Raw genomic sequence first — 14,206 nt, 5'->3', positions numbered from 1 at the left:
AAAAGAAAATTTGAAAAATATAAACAAGCTGCATTTTCCTTCATTAGCACCAAGTTATGTGTGCATTCATAAATAAAAAAATATAATATATCGAAAATAATTATACACTCATTCTAAAATACCCACTTTCATAAATACAAAATGAAAACATTTTCACGTATAATGAATTATTTAAATTCTTATTTGTTTAAGTATTGCAGCTCATTGTTCCATCGCCTGCGATACTCGCCGTCGCCAACGTGTAAAGGTCTGAAAATCTTCCTTAGAATCCTTCTCTCAAACACTCCAATGGACGTCTCATTGGATATTGTCATCGTCCAAGCTTCTGCGCCATAGGCTGCATACACCACACAAATTATAAGACCAACTAAATTTTGTATATTTTTTATTATCGGGCTTATGCCTTTAATATTTAAATTTTTACGGATAAAGGTTTTAAAAATATCCAGGAATAAGCATACATTTCACGAGACTTTAATTAATATTTAAGAAAAGTAAAATCTACAGAACGAGAATAATATAAGACCAATGTTACTATATTTAAAATAAAGAAATATATTTCTTGGAGATGGGTTTATAATTTGTGGAACAACATCAAGACAAGACGCACGTCACTAATAGGAGGAGGAGCTCGACCAAACACCCAAAAAGGGTGTTATATATAAGTATATATGTATATATAGTTTAATAGCATATATAGTTTATAATTTAACGCCTGATAATTTGTGTTGGATCCTCGTCGACATCGATTTGATTAAGTTTTTTATAACACTTTGATCAATTTTCGAGCATGCAACATTAGTCGCACTTCTTGCGACTTTTTTTTTAGCGCTATCAAACAGTCTGCTATTTTTGAAAACCGAGTAAGAAAGTATTGCCCATACATTTTCTTTTGGGTAAAGGTCAGGGCTGCAGGCAGGCCATTCAAAAATTGGTACTTTTTTTGTTGCCAAAAACTTTTATTGCTTTGAAAGCACGAACGGCTGCTGGAAAATCCACTCCTCATCGAAATTACCATCAAAAAAAGTAATTAGTACTTCGTCTAGAAGTTCTATATAGGTACCTGAAACATATACGCCTTTTGCTGTTGACACTAGTGGCTGCCCAAACCATGACAGAACTCCCTCTAAAATGACGAGCCATTCTCGCCTCCTTTTTCTTCTGGTCTGTCCAGATTGATTCGAAAAAAGATTGATCGGAAAAAATACTCTTTCCCATTCATCTTCCCAAAGTTGGTAATTTTCTGCAAATGTCAATCTGAAATTGTGTCGTTTGGTTAACTTAGTTAGGTTTAGGTACTCGTTTTACATATTCTAGACTAGAATTCGCTTTCAAAATTTGCTGCACACGACGGATAGTAACTTCCAAATTAAGAGTGTGTTCAATTTCAGTAGATTTATTTAATTAAATTATTTATTAATAGCTAACATGTGCTCGGATATTTCTAGAGCTAAGTTTTAGTTTTCTTCTTCTCTTTTGGTTTTCTCTTCCCTAGGTACATCCATACTTTTCTTTCAAATGGAAGTAATGCAAAATCACAGTTCTGCTTCTTTTCAAATTTGAAGCGATCTCTCGCATTGTAAGGTCTCTCTCTCACCATGCTAAAATTTGACCTCGCTCAAATTCAGATAGGATGAGAAAAAGCGATTAAAAGCAGTTGTATATAATAATTTTAACGTAATAACTTACATTGTACACTCTTGAAATAAAAGCAAACGCATTTGGTCTTATAATTATTTCGTTTTGCTCAGAATAAGAATTTGCGTCTTACTAAAAACCAGCAATGAATGCGGTATGAGATAGTGTTTTGAACATACAATCAATCAAACGATATTGAGACATTTTTTCATTTTTAACGTGCGGTGTGCTGCAGCTGCTTATCAACATCCACTGAGCTTAGCAACATGTTGACTAAATGTTACTTATTCATTTATCTGCAAAATGCGCATATCCAAGACCCGCACCAGTTTTCAACGTTTGGAATTTTATTAATATACAAATCTGAGGCATTTTAACGCAAGATTGAGGAGTTTGTAGGGAAAACGGATATCCGGGATGTCATGGCAAATAACGTAAATACTACTAATAATGAGAAAATTTTTTGAAATGCAAATTATCGTGAAATCTATGACTACATAGACGCTGACCGCGCGGAGGTGTTTTCGAAGAACGTACAAGTGCAAGAAGCTGCACTCCGGACCTGTTGCGTTACATACATATGTACATACGTTACATAGAGAAGAATAATTCAAAATGCGTAAATTAAATGTGCGTAAATTATGATTGTGGAAAGAGACACAACTTGTGTCAGCGGATGGCTAATCCCACAGTGTATACAGTGAACCAAGGCGAATTTATTACAGGTGACAGCAAACACATATAAGTAAAACCCTACATGTATTTGTTGTTGCGTTTGGTGCAAGCATCATGTCAAAATCAGCAAGCAAATGTAAACATACGAATGTAAACATACCAATACATACAAACAAAGCATATCATTTTGACGTAAGCCATACCTACGGCGAAAAATTCAGCTGGGTGAATGCTGTCACCTTATTAAATCCACCTTGCAGTGAACCAAGTAGTTAAAACAAAAAATGTATGCCTGCTTATTTGACAATTCGTTTGTATGTATTGGTTGAACATTTTTAAGTGGCATTAGTTTCAAGCCAAGGCGAATCTATTAAACGTGGTATCTGAAACAAGGCGAATTAATTCTTTGTTTTTTACTTTGACAATACTGTTCTTTGTACAAAGTAATGTTGTTGGTCTAGTGTCACCACTTTTAGTGAATGCGCCTGTGTTTCAAGCTGAATGAAATTACTTTTCAGTGGTGCAAATTGGAAGAAAAATATTTTGTCCAATATTAAAAATTAAAATTAAAAACAAATGCCGCGAAATTCTTGTTTTTCGTGCAAAAGCAACAAGTGTGCGACGAATGTGCAAAAACAAAAACAGTGAGAAATTACGTGCCGTACTTCATTGCCGGCCACAGCTCACATTTGTAGCAATTATTTCAATCCAAATGACTTTTTTGCTTCAGGCGTGAAGCGAAAGCGTTTGAGTCCAGACGCGGTACCAACGCAGTTTCTTCCTCAAGCGAACTCAAAAGCTGAAAATCAGTAAGAAGTGTAATAGATAATTGAGCGGAGTTGGGCAAAGCTATGTATGCCCACGTATTTATAGTGGTGAAAACTTAGTATTGGCCTATAGCGGCATTATATACATACATCATCGCCCTTCATTCTTTGTGCTGCATTATTGGGCAAAGCAGCACTGCCACAATTGGCATAGATGTGGAAAGGTTGTTTTTCATAAGCACTATTCATTTTCGAATCAAACATTTGAACAAAGGTTTAAGCCAAAACGGTAAAAAAAGAATACCATAAATGAAAACCTTTTTAAAACGGTTATGTATGTAAGCAGATGAGTTTTATTTCAAACGTACTTTTTATATTAATTTATAAAATTTTAATTGAAATATCATATGAAACTCTTAGGCACTTTTACCTCGTTCGCTCCCTATGCGTTAATGGGGGCAACTACTAACACATATAAATAACTTCTTATTCAAATTGTCAAATAGCCAGTTGTCAATGGCTGGCTCACTGGGTACAATGTGGCTAATCCTATTCGAATTTCGTTTGTATTTTGGTTTGTCTAAGCAAACTGTCGCCCTGTTGTCTTAATATTATATAAAACTGAAACTTTTAATCGAGCACCTTCCAAATTACCATCTTGAATGAGGCGACCAGTTCATCAGAACCTTGCTATACTATGTACTTGGATGTGTGTCTGTATACAAATATGTATACAAATACAAACAATATGAATACATATGTACATTAGGGTGGTCCAAGATCCTATGGTAAAAACTCAAGTTGGATGTAAAAGCCAAGGGACCCCCCAATTCTTTTCTATTTGATATAAGAAGTAAAGAGCTAAATTTTCAAGGTCATAAGTCACTTGGAAGGCAGTGCTCAACGCTGTTTAAAAAATGAAAATGGGAGTTTTTTTTACAATTTTTGAAAAAAATGACAAGACATGTTAGAATACAAAAACTTAAATTTATTTGGTTATTTTACATTATAAATCATGTTAAAAATATGTACATTTTATGGTGAAGACCATAATAAAAATGCAAGTTTTTACATTTTTTCTTTAGAAGCGGATGGTATCTGTAGGCTTTCTAGAACGACCTTCTTCGTTGGTTCAGTCGGAAATTGTTTCCGATTAGCCTCTACAATCTGCAGCAACAGCTGTTTTTCCTCCTCATCATTTGTTATGAGTTTGTTAAAATCTTGAAATAGTTTAACACCTCTTTCTGCGATGTCATTGACCACTTTGTTTTTATTTACAGTATTTTTTGCCTCTTTGAATTCTGGCGTCTGTTCCCATTCACTTGGGTGCTTGTTCAAAAAGCTTTGCTTAATGTTTAGCTTAGTAAACAACATCATTGTTCTACTATTAGCGAAATCTGCCAATTCACATTCATCACTTAATAAATTGGCATTTCCTCTAATCATCCTGGGCGGTGCAGGGACAGACATCTTATTCACGATGCTCACTTTGTTTTCAAGGCTCACTTTCGTGGAAAAAAGTGATAATCCGACCAGTTCATCGGATAGATACCACAAATGTTGCTGGAACGCTTTTTTGATGGTTTTAGCTATCTCTCCATCAATCGCGCTGTATTTCCTAGCCTCTTTCCAAAACATTAGGTCGTTGAAAGCTGCATTGGCGCTGATTGGAGCCTCAACCCAGTTTTTCACGTACAAAAGTGCTCCGAAACGGACAAATCTGTCCAAGTTTTCTTTCTCCTTGTTTGTGAGATGGTAAACTCCCTGACCTTGGAAAAGGTACAATTTATATGCATAAATAAGCTTAGCCATCCACCGAGCGTGGTGTATAGGCCCAGGTGCTCTCCAGTGAATTTTTTCTATTGTTTGTCCCAACACCAACAGTGTCAGTTCAATAAGTTCGAGGTAGTCATCTCGAGGCTGGTCTTTCTTACTAAGATGATGTATCAGGGATTCGATGGCACTGTTTTTTAACTCAGCTTCTCCAGGGGAAAAATTTAATGGTGTGTAATCTGATCGATCAACTGCATTCCATGATTCCTTTTAAATATGGGAATTTCAGGAGAGCTTGAAGGTCCCAAACATAATGTAAGTACTTTGCTCAAAATAATTTCCATTATGTGATGGCGACACGGCAACCATAGAAGTTCTTTGTTCAGCGTATTTTCAATGAAAGTGCATGCACCACTCTTGACACCAGTGTTGACGGCTGTTGTGTCAAATCCCATACCAATGATTTTATCATCAAGATTCCATGTTTTAAGAGTTTTAAGTACTGCATCTCCAGTTTTCGAACCTGTTGCACTAGCCAATTTTGGCACCCCCAGTAGTTTCTCATTTCCACCAGCATAGGAAACTAGCACTGGTAGTCTATCTACTTTTTGTGAACCTAAAATGTCGGGCAAGATTTTGCTGTCCCAATGCACAACAACTGGTTCTTTGATGTCTAAGTTTGATTTCATCTCTGTTGAAAAATTCTGCCTTGCTGCTTCTCGTTTTCTTTTTATAGAACTTCTTGAAAGCGGCAATGCCGCAGGATCATGGCCAAGTGCGGCGGCAATAGGAATGATAAGCCTTACAGCTTCACGATCGGAAACTTTATTCCTGTCTAAAGCCCCTACCACATTCATGTCAAAAAGGCTCTTCTTAGCCTTTCGTTCAGAAACATCTTCGCTCTTGCCACCTACATCTTTTTCTAAATCTTTTTTGGACGAAGGTTGATATAATTCATCATCAGAACCACTTTCAGAAATGCTTTTGGCACTTGAACTATCATTAAAGTCATCATCGGGTGGAGTAATAGAAGAAGACGTGGATTTTGCAGCAGAAACAGACTTTTCTCTTCTCTTCTCTTCTTTTTCAAATCTTTCTAGTGCTCTTTCTTGTTTTGTAGTATACTCTTTGTCTTGAGATGAAATGATCATTTTTCTCTCAGTTCTTTGGTCAATTAAAAAATCTTTGTCTTGTTGTATTTTCATGAGAATTAGAGCATCTGAATGGGCAATGTCAAAAAGCTTTTCAATTTTGTCTACAAATGATTGCTCGTTTGTTCTTTGTTTTTCTGTTTTTCTGCCTTTATTTTTCTTTAAAAGTAGCCACTGTGAATGCACACTTTCAAGTTTTTCAATCGAATCCTTGGTATATTTAGTCGGGATTAGGGCTTTGCTCCAAACTTCATTCAATTCTTCAATTGTGCTATGACTAGCGTTCCTGACAGATTTTTTTTCACTTAAAAAAAAGTGAAATCTTAACAAAACTTCTTTTGTTGTAGGAAGTTGGTTCTTCTTTGTTAAAGGTTCTAAGTCCTTAACACCAATTAAGTAAACACTGTCCGCCTGACGCGTCTTAAGAGCAGTCATTTTGATTGAAATATAGTTCAAACCTGAAACAAAAAAAGGCGTTAATTACCCGAAAGTATGAGTTTTTTATAGAAATTTATGAAAACTAAACGTTGTTGAGCACTGCCTTCTATATGTTCTAGGGTGCTAAGATTTTGCATAGATTATTATTTTATTAGATGTAACAAAATGAGAGGGTCCCTAGGTCTCTAAAAAAAAACTTGAGTTTTTGGACCACCCTAATGTACATACAGTTGCGAACACGAAAATAGCAAATAGATTTTTTGAAAAAAGGTGTAATCTATGATGGTATTAGAAAATTTCTATCAATATTTTGAAACGATATTCTATTCTTTAACTGAGCACATATGTTGTTTTAATTCTTTAACAAGAAATAAAAATTTCGATTAAAAAAAAAATAAAAATTCAGGGTTAACATTAAAATAGCAGTGACCACATTCTGACCAAGTTAATAAAAAAATTAAAGAACAACTCCATTACAAAAGTTTGCATATAGAAAGTTGAAACTAATATTTAGTTGTATTTCCCAAATTTTTTATTACAGCTGCACAACGGCGGGGAATTGAGGCCACGAATTTCTCACATCGCTGCTTCGGAATCTTAGCCACGCAGTTTTAACAACAATTTCTAAAAGTTGTTGATTGTTATTCAGTTTGGCATTGTGTACAGCTCTTTTTAAGGGGTTATACGCAGTTATGACTTTCAAAAAAATCGATTTTTTTATTGCATTTTTGTAATGTACATATATTCAAAAGTATACGCGCGAAATTTGAAGTAGATCTAAGCAATACTTTCGGAGTTATACCTAAATATGTAGAGATGCCTCGGCACGTTTTAAGGTAGGTATTGAAACTTTAAACGTGTTTTTTTCAAAACGGCATTTTTCAAGTCGGTGTACACGATATCTCGAAAACGGCTTGTTTGATCGGTCAACCGCTTTAACTCAATCTTTAAAGATACATTTTCTAGTAATTAATCGTTCCTTTTGTAAATCTGATACTTATTTTCCATTTTATAATCAATTTACGGCCAAATTTTAACGTAAAAATCGAAATCATTTCTTTTAAAAGCTGCCATTTTGTGAAAATTCACTATTTTGATTAGCCCACCGATTAATTACTAGACAATCTAATATATTAACAAAATTTGTTTGGTTTTTTGATTTCAGATAATCCAATCCTGAGTTACGATGTACACCGTAAATCGTCTTTTTTTAAAGGAGGTTCCAGAAATCGCCTGCAGCGCGCTCTATAATCAACATTTTCATAAATAAAAAATTTTGTTACGTTCTTGAAGGATGCTTTTATAACCGCCATAAATTTTCAAATTAAAATATTCTGAAGTTTCTTCAGGATAAATCCTTGACAACCCGTCTTTTATTTGCTTCATAACTGCGTATAACCCCTTACGTCCCTCGCAGATTTTCTATTGGATTGAGGCCAAGAGACTGAGCTGTCCATTCTATAACCTCAATTTTATTTGCGCGAAACCCATCCTTTGCCTTCCAACTCGTGTGTTTAGGATCATTATAATGCGGATAGATCCGTTTTATTGGTATTTCCTCTGCAATACCGCAATATAACATTTTGCATTATTTCCACGTAAAATACAGGGTGGGCTATATAGCGTTTGCTTTTTGAACCACCTATTTTTTTGAGAATGGTGACACAAATGACATGTCAAATGTGTTCATAATTTACTTAAAGGTTTGACATTTACGAAATGGGACGCTATACGCTTGAACAAAATTGGGAAATATTGAAAACCTATTTCCAAAGTAGTGAGTCTTCTTCTTCTTCCGCGGTTACAGTAAATGGCAAGCGTTACTGTGACATGCTCAACGAGTTTTTGTTTCCAAAAATTGAAGAGGATGACATGGACGACATTTGGTTTCAACAGGACGGTGCAACTTGTCACACTGCTAAAGTTACACTCGAACTTTTGGCTACCGTTTTTGAATTCCGATATCAATTGGCCGCCTCGGAGCTGTGATTTAAGCCCGTTGGACTATTTTTTGTGGGGAGCCGTTAAGGACAAATGCTATGCGAACCATCCAGAGACGATTGATGCTTTAAAACACGAAATCGAAGTTGCCATTCATGAAATTGGAGCCCAAACGATCGAAAATGTGCTTAAAAATTGGGTTGATCGAATGGCCTTCTGTAAAGGCAGTCGTGGTAGTCATTTGAACGATATTATTTTTCATTCATAAATAACAATGTTCAGTCTTCAAAATAAAAAAAAAGTTTGAAAAAATATTGATTAGTTTTTTTTTAGCCGATTCAAAAAGCAAATTTTACATGGCCCGCCCCATATTACGCCACATGCCAAGCAGCTCGCAGCCCTCAAAAAAAGGCACTCCTGACACCAAAACATATAGTAGGCAATTACAAGAATTTGGAATTGAACAGATATTACGAAAAGCTGAATTAGCAGCTCGCAGCACAAAAAAGCCCCTCCTGACACCAAAATATAGGCAATTGCAAGAATTTGGAATTATCTGTTCAATTGAGGGCTGCGAGCTGCTAATTCAGCTTTTCGTAGTCTTCTACGTACGGACATGCCTGAAGATTTAATTTCAACCCTTATTAATTTGTATGGCTGACTTCATGGTATTCTCTTTGGATCACCTTACAATTCTGTGATCGTCTTGCAGGGAAGTTTTTCGTTTTTATCTTCTTTTTTCCGTTTTTTTTCTTTTTTTTACCTTCTTTATCTTCTGTTGAACATGAAAGAATATTTTGTATTTCTGTGTAAGGTCTTCCAATAGTCTGCTCTCAATTTCAGAATCTGCTTCCGTTGTTCTTGGTGCAACGCCAAAATTAAAATAATAATAACACAAATACAAAATAAAAAACATACTTTGGTCTAAATCTGTGAAAAATTTTATTAATATTCTGAAGGCACTGATATTTCAATGCTGCACTTAAGAACATAACGTTGCCAATAAAGAACGGTTATGTATGTAGTTGCCCGATTTATTTAGAAAATCTCTACACATCCAAAATCCCTTACCTCTTCGTAGATATTCGCTAATGAAATTTTATTTTTTATGATTTATAGGAAAAAAATAAATGACTTCAAAATAATTTTTTAAAGGTGCTACTACTTTCTTGTTCGCATGTGTGCATGTACATATAATTTATTTACTCTTGGCCATCTTGATGTTGTTTTACAAATTGAGGGACTTGCAGATTTACGAGCAAATCGCCTTCGAATGGCAGAAGGTTTTATTTTTTTTATTTTTATTTTTTGAGAAACTTTGTCATGGCAGAAATGCTCAGGCTTGAAACAACTTTTTCAATCAATTCATGCTTCATGTCCACAATAGCTGTGCGAACCCGGTTGTTACGCAACAACCTATGCGGCTGGGACAAGCGAATAATCTCAATAGAAGCAGGCACTCGTACCGAAACGGCAGCAATACTACAAAGCGTTCAGCAATTAATGAATGGCGTTTTCAAAGAGGGTGGCATTTGCTCTAAGCAATACATTTTTTTTTATTTTTATTTTTATTTTTTTTTTTTTTTTTGGAGGTGGCAAAAAGCATTGAAAGCCGAAAAGTGTGAGACTTGTCTTTCGACTCACCCACTAAAAACCCCACCCCAGCTCCGTTCCCTCCCGCGGGACGACCGTTGGGTAATACTTCACGGGAGGGGGAGCGGCCTATTGCCTCTTCGTGAAAATCTGCGCTGATGTTCAGCACGTCGCAGTTTGGTATTTACTTATCGTTAAGTATTAATTCTGGGAGGGGGGCGGCCTATTGCCTCTACTTCAAAATCTTCCCTGCTGTTCAGCGTGACGCAATTTGGTGATTCCTAATACCGTTAAGAATACTAGGTACTACTTCACGGGAGGGGGTGTGGCCTATTGCCTCTACGTAACAATCTGCGCTGTTGTTCATTGCGACGCAGCTGGGTAATTACTATCCTTGCCATGTTACTGACAGCGGACCAATGTTCTTCTGAGTCAAGCATGATATCTACTAGGTTGCTAACCATTATTGGCTTCCCCACCCTATCACTCAATTCTACTCTTTCCAGCTCGAAACGAGGGCAGTCAAAGAAAACATGTTCTGCATCTTCAACTAGACTGTCGCAAAAGGTGCAGTACGGGTCATCTTCGTGCTTAAATCTATGCAGATAAGCCTTAAAGCATCCATGCCCACTAAGTACTTGGGTCAGGTAGAAGTCTATCTGACCATGCTTTCGATTTATCCATCTTGTGATATTCGGGATCAATCGATATGTCCATCGTCCGTTCATGGAGTTCTTCCATTCCTCCTGCCAAGTACGGATGCTTCGCTCCCGTTCAGTCCTTCGGTTAGTCAGCTGCGCCGGATCCGCTCGATGTTTTTTTATTTCGGCGAATTCTAGTGCAGTCAGCTTAACTGGTAGCATACCCGCGAGGACTAATACAGCATCTTCCGATACTGTGCGGAATGCACAGCACACCCTGAGGGCACATAACCGGTATACCGATTTAATGCCTTTCATGTATGTGCTGCAGTTACTTGCTTCGACCCAGGCTGGTACCGCATATAGCAAGATAGATGATACCACACTGCTAAGCAACTTCCTAGAAGCCTGCCTAGGTCCTCTCGTATTCATCATAATACGTGTCAATGCGGTTACAGCCTTCGCTGCTTTATCGCTGGCGTATGTTAGATGCTGTTTAAAGCTTAACCTGTGGTCAATCATTACTCCGAGATATTTGATGTACAGCTTAGATTCTAGTGCGTGGTCACCTACTCTGAGATTTGCTGTTTCAACTATTTTCCTGCTACTTATGAGAACTGCCTCTGTTTTATGGTTTGCAAGGCTTAAACCACTAGTGCGCAGCCAATCTTTTGTGATTTCGACCGCTTGGTTGCAAATCGCTTCGGCCTGGTTTAGGAATTTAGCAACGACTACGATTGCAATGTCATCAGCAAACCCTATGATTTGGGATCCTGGAGGTAGTTGGAGACGCAAAACTCCATCGTACATTATATTCCAGAGGAGTGGGCCCAACACTGACCCCTGTGGTACTCCTCCGGTTACTCTGTACCTTTTCATTCCTTCGTCAGTTTTGTATTGCAGCACTCTGTTAGTGAAGTAGCTTGCAACAATTTTCCGAATGTAGGCTGGGACTCGGAAATTCTCCAGCGCATTTAGGATTTTGCCCCAGTTTGCTGTATTAAATGCATTTTTTACATCTAACGTTGTGACTAGGCAATACTCTTTATCTCCGTAGAGCCAGCGAGAACCTTCAATCGCTTTGTGAGCAATGCGCTTAACCGCTATAACAGCATCTGTGGTAGAGCGTGTTTTACGGAAGCCATATTGGTGCGGCGATAACCCTCCGGCACTATCGATGGAAGATTCCAGGCGATTTACAATTAGCCTCTCTAGTATTTTCCCTGCCGTGTCCAGTAAGCATAGTGGGCGGTATCCTGAGGGGTCTTCCGCCGGCTTAGACCCTTTTGGTATTAGCACTAGCTTTTGCAGTTTCCACTCTTTCGGGAATGTGCATTCTTCTAAGCAGGAGTTGTAAACATCCACAAAGATTTCTGGATGCTTTTGGATTGCGAACTTAAGAGCTTCATTCGGGATCGCATCGGGCCCGGGTGCCTTATTGCCTTTGATCTGTTTGCAAATGTGCAAAATTTCGTCAGCGTTGGCCAGGCATCGAGTTCCATCGTCCTCCATACAGCTGGCCGCGTTGGCTGCGATGCCTTGCTGTTGGGGGAACAATGTTTTGACCACGTTGCGCAGAATAACCGGGCACGTCGTGGGCAGCGGTTTCAAGGCTTTTGTTTTTTTCATCACCAGCTGGTATGCAAATCCCCATGGATTGCTGTCAGCATCCTCGCATAATTTTTGGAAGCACTGGCGTTTGCTGCTCTTAATTGCGTTTTTTAGCGTTTTCCTTTTTTGTTTAAATAAGAGTCTGTTCCTTTCAAAGCTGGCCGTTCCTCTTGACCGCTGATATGTTCTTCTTGCTCTATTGCATTCTTCGCGTGCTGCAGAGATTTCTTCCGTCCACCAGTAAACGGGCTCTCTGTGGTTTTTATTAGGCCTTGTTTTACTCATAGCTGCATCACATGCTTTAGTGAGTTGCCTCATGACTTGGTTAGTTTTTTCAGCCGCATTTCCAGTAGGTGTAAAATTTGCCATCATTATCTCGAACATTCGACATGACAATCGCAATTCCATATAGCCGATTTGCCTGTTGTGTCGGATACCCAATCATTCCCATTTCCGTATTTATAGGGTTCGCTGAGTATTGCAATATCTATTTTGTGCTCTCGCACAGACTGTTCGAGCAGGCTTTGAGCCTTCTCGCAGTGATTTAAATTCAGTTGGAGAGACTTCATTTATGTCGCATTTCTTTGAGTGCTCTTTGATATAAAGGGCACTTGTTGCTAGTCATCGCGTGTGCGGTGTCGCTTATTTGTTTCTTTTTGCAAATTAAGCAACTTGCTGTTTGGGTACAACTCTTCGCCTGGTGATCTTTACTGCCGCATTTAAAGCAGGACTTGGTGAAGTCGTCCGTACTTTTGCATCTCGCTGCGACATGCCCGTACTCCATGCACTTGAAGCACCTTTTCGGGTCAAGTTTTTCTCTGATACGGCAGATAACTAGGCCAATCCGTATTTTTCCTGCTGCTGTAAGCTTAGTGGCGATCTCTGGTGTAACTTTAAGGGTCGCCGTTTGCGTCCCACCATAAGCTTTTCGCAAGTTAGCAACTGCAGACAAAGGCACATTTAGTTCCCTGAATTGGCTAGTTATGGCTTCATGAACTTCGTCTTTCGTCGTGATTTCGTCGAGATCACGAATTTCGATTTGGTGTAGTTCAGTTAGTGCCCTTACTTCCACTACATCTCCTAAGGCAGCTTTAACTGCTTCGTTAATCTTCTGAGTGTTTGGATCAGATGATCGCTCAAGCACCAGTAGCAAGTCCCCATTTGCAGTTTTCTTAACACCATATACTTTCGAGTTAAGCTCCTGCAAACATGGCTCTGTTTTCACACGTTTTAGAATGTCAGCGTATGAGACATTGCCAACGCTTTTCACAACGATCGCGTCTTTACGGGGCGGTCTCTGTCGCCTGCGATTTCCCCTCGTGTTTGCTTCGTCTCTTTGTTTCCCGTCTATTTTTGGGCTTTTATTGTTGTTTCCTTTACGGTTTTTCTTATTTATTACCGTGTTCCATCCTTCGGAGCTGGTTTGCTCTTTTGTTGATACCGGCGTTGCCTTCAGTGTTCCATCGCGGTCACTTTTGCTCTTTTTTGCCGGGCTTTTCCGTGCAGCGACTGTGTCTATACATCTCTTTGGCGTACCATCCGTGACGCGCTTTATAAGAGTCGATGTTTGCGTGCATTCATTTTTTGCTTCGAGAACCACACTTTTTGACCCTTTTAGCATCCTTATTCTAGAAGTCAGAATCGACCTTTCTAACTTCTTATGGAGCTCCGAAATGCTTGAAACCAGATCACGCATTGGCTGGTTAATGTTACGCTTTGGGAGTTCCATCATCTCCGTTAGCTCTTTAATTTTGGCACTGATGCTGCGGTTGAGCTCTTCTGTTGTGGCCTCCTTTGCGACACTGCTGTACTGCATGCATGGTGACGCAGATCGGGTTCTTCCAATCAACGGAGGCGAATGAGCCAATCTCGAGCTCCTTTGAAAGGGGTTTTTTTACCAGCTCCCCACTGCTGTTACTGCCGTCTGCAGTCTCCTTTGGGAAATCCAATGATGGATTGGTCGTTGCTATTTTAGCTT

General features: G+C 38.4%; 1 protein-coding gene across 1 annotated transcript in view; it reads left to right on the top strand.

Annotated features, from left to right (window-relative positions):
* The first annotated feature begins 2,668 nt into the window (after positions 1 to 2,668).
* LOC128865168 (facilitated trehalose transporter Tret1) overlaps positions 2,669 to 14,206 on the top strand; it is a 33,038-nt gene continuing 21,500 nt past the window's right edge. Inside the window, exon 1 of the mRNA XM_054105241.1 lies at positions 2,669 to 3,122. The gene's annotated coding sequence lies outside the window, so the exon portion shown is untranslated. The remainder of the gene's footprint in view (positions 3,123 to 14,206) is intronic.

Source organism: Anastrepha ludens, chromosome 5 (genome assembly GCF_028408465.1).
Source record: "Anastrepha ludens isolate Willacy chromosome 5, idAnaLude1.1, whole genome shotgun sequence".
Classification (NCBI taxonomy): domain Eukaryota; kingdom Metazoa; phylum Arthropoda; class Insecta; order Diptera; family Tephritidae; genus Anastrepha; species Anastrepha ludens.
This window is presented reverse-complemented; position numbering and strand designations above follow the sequence as displayed.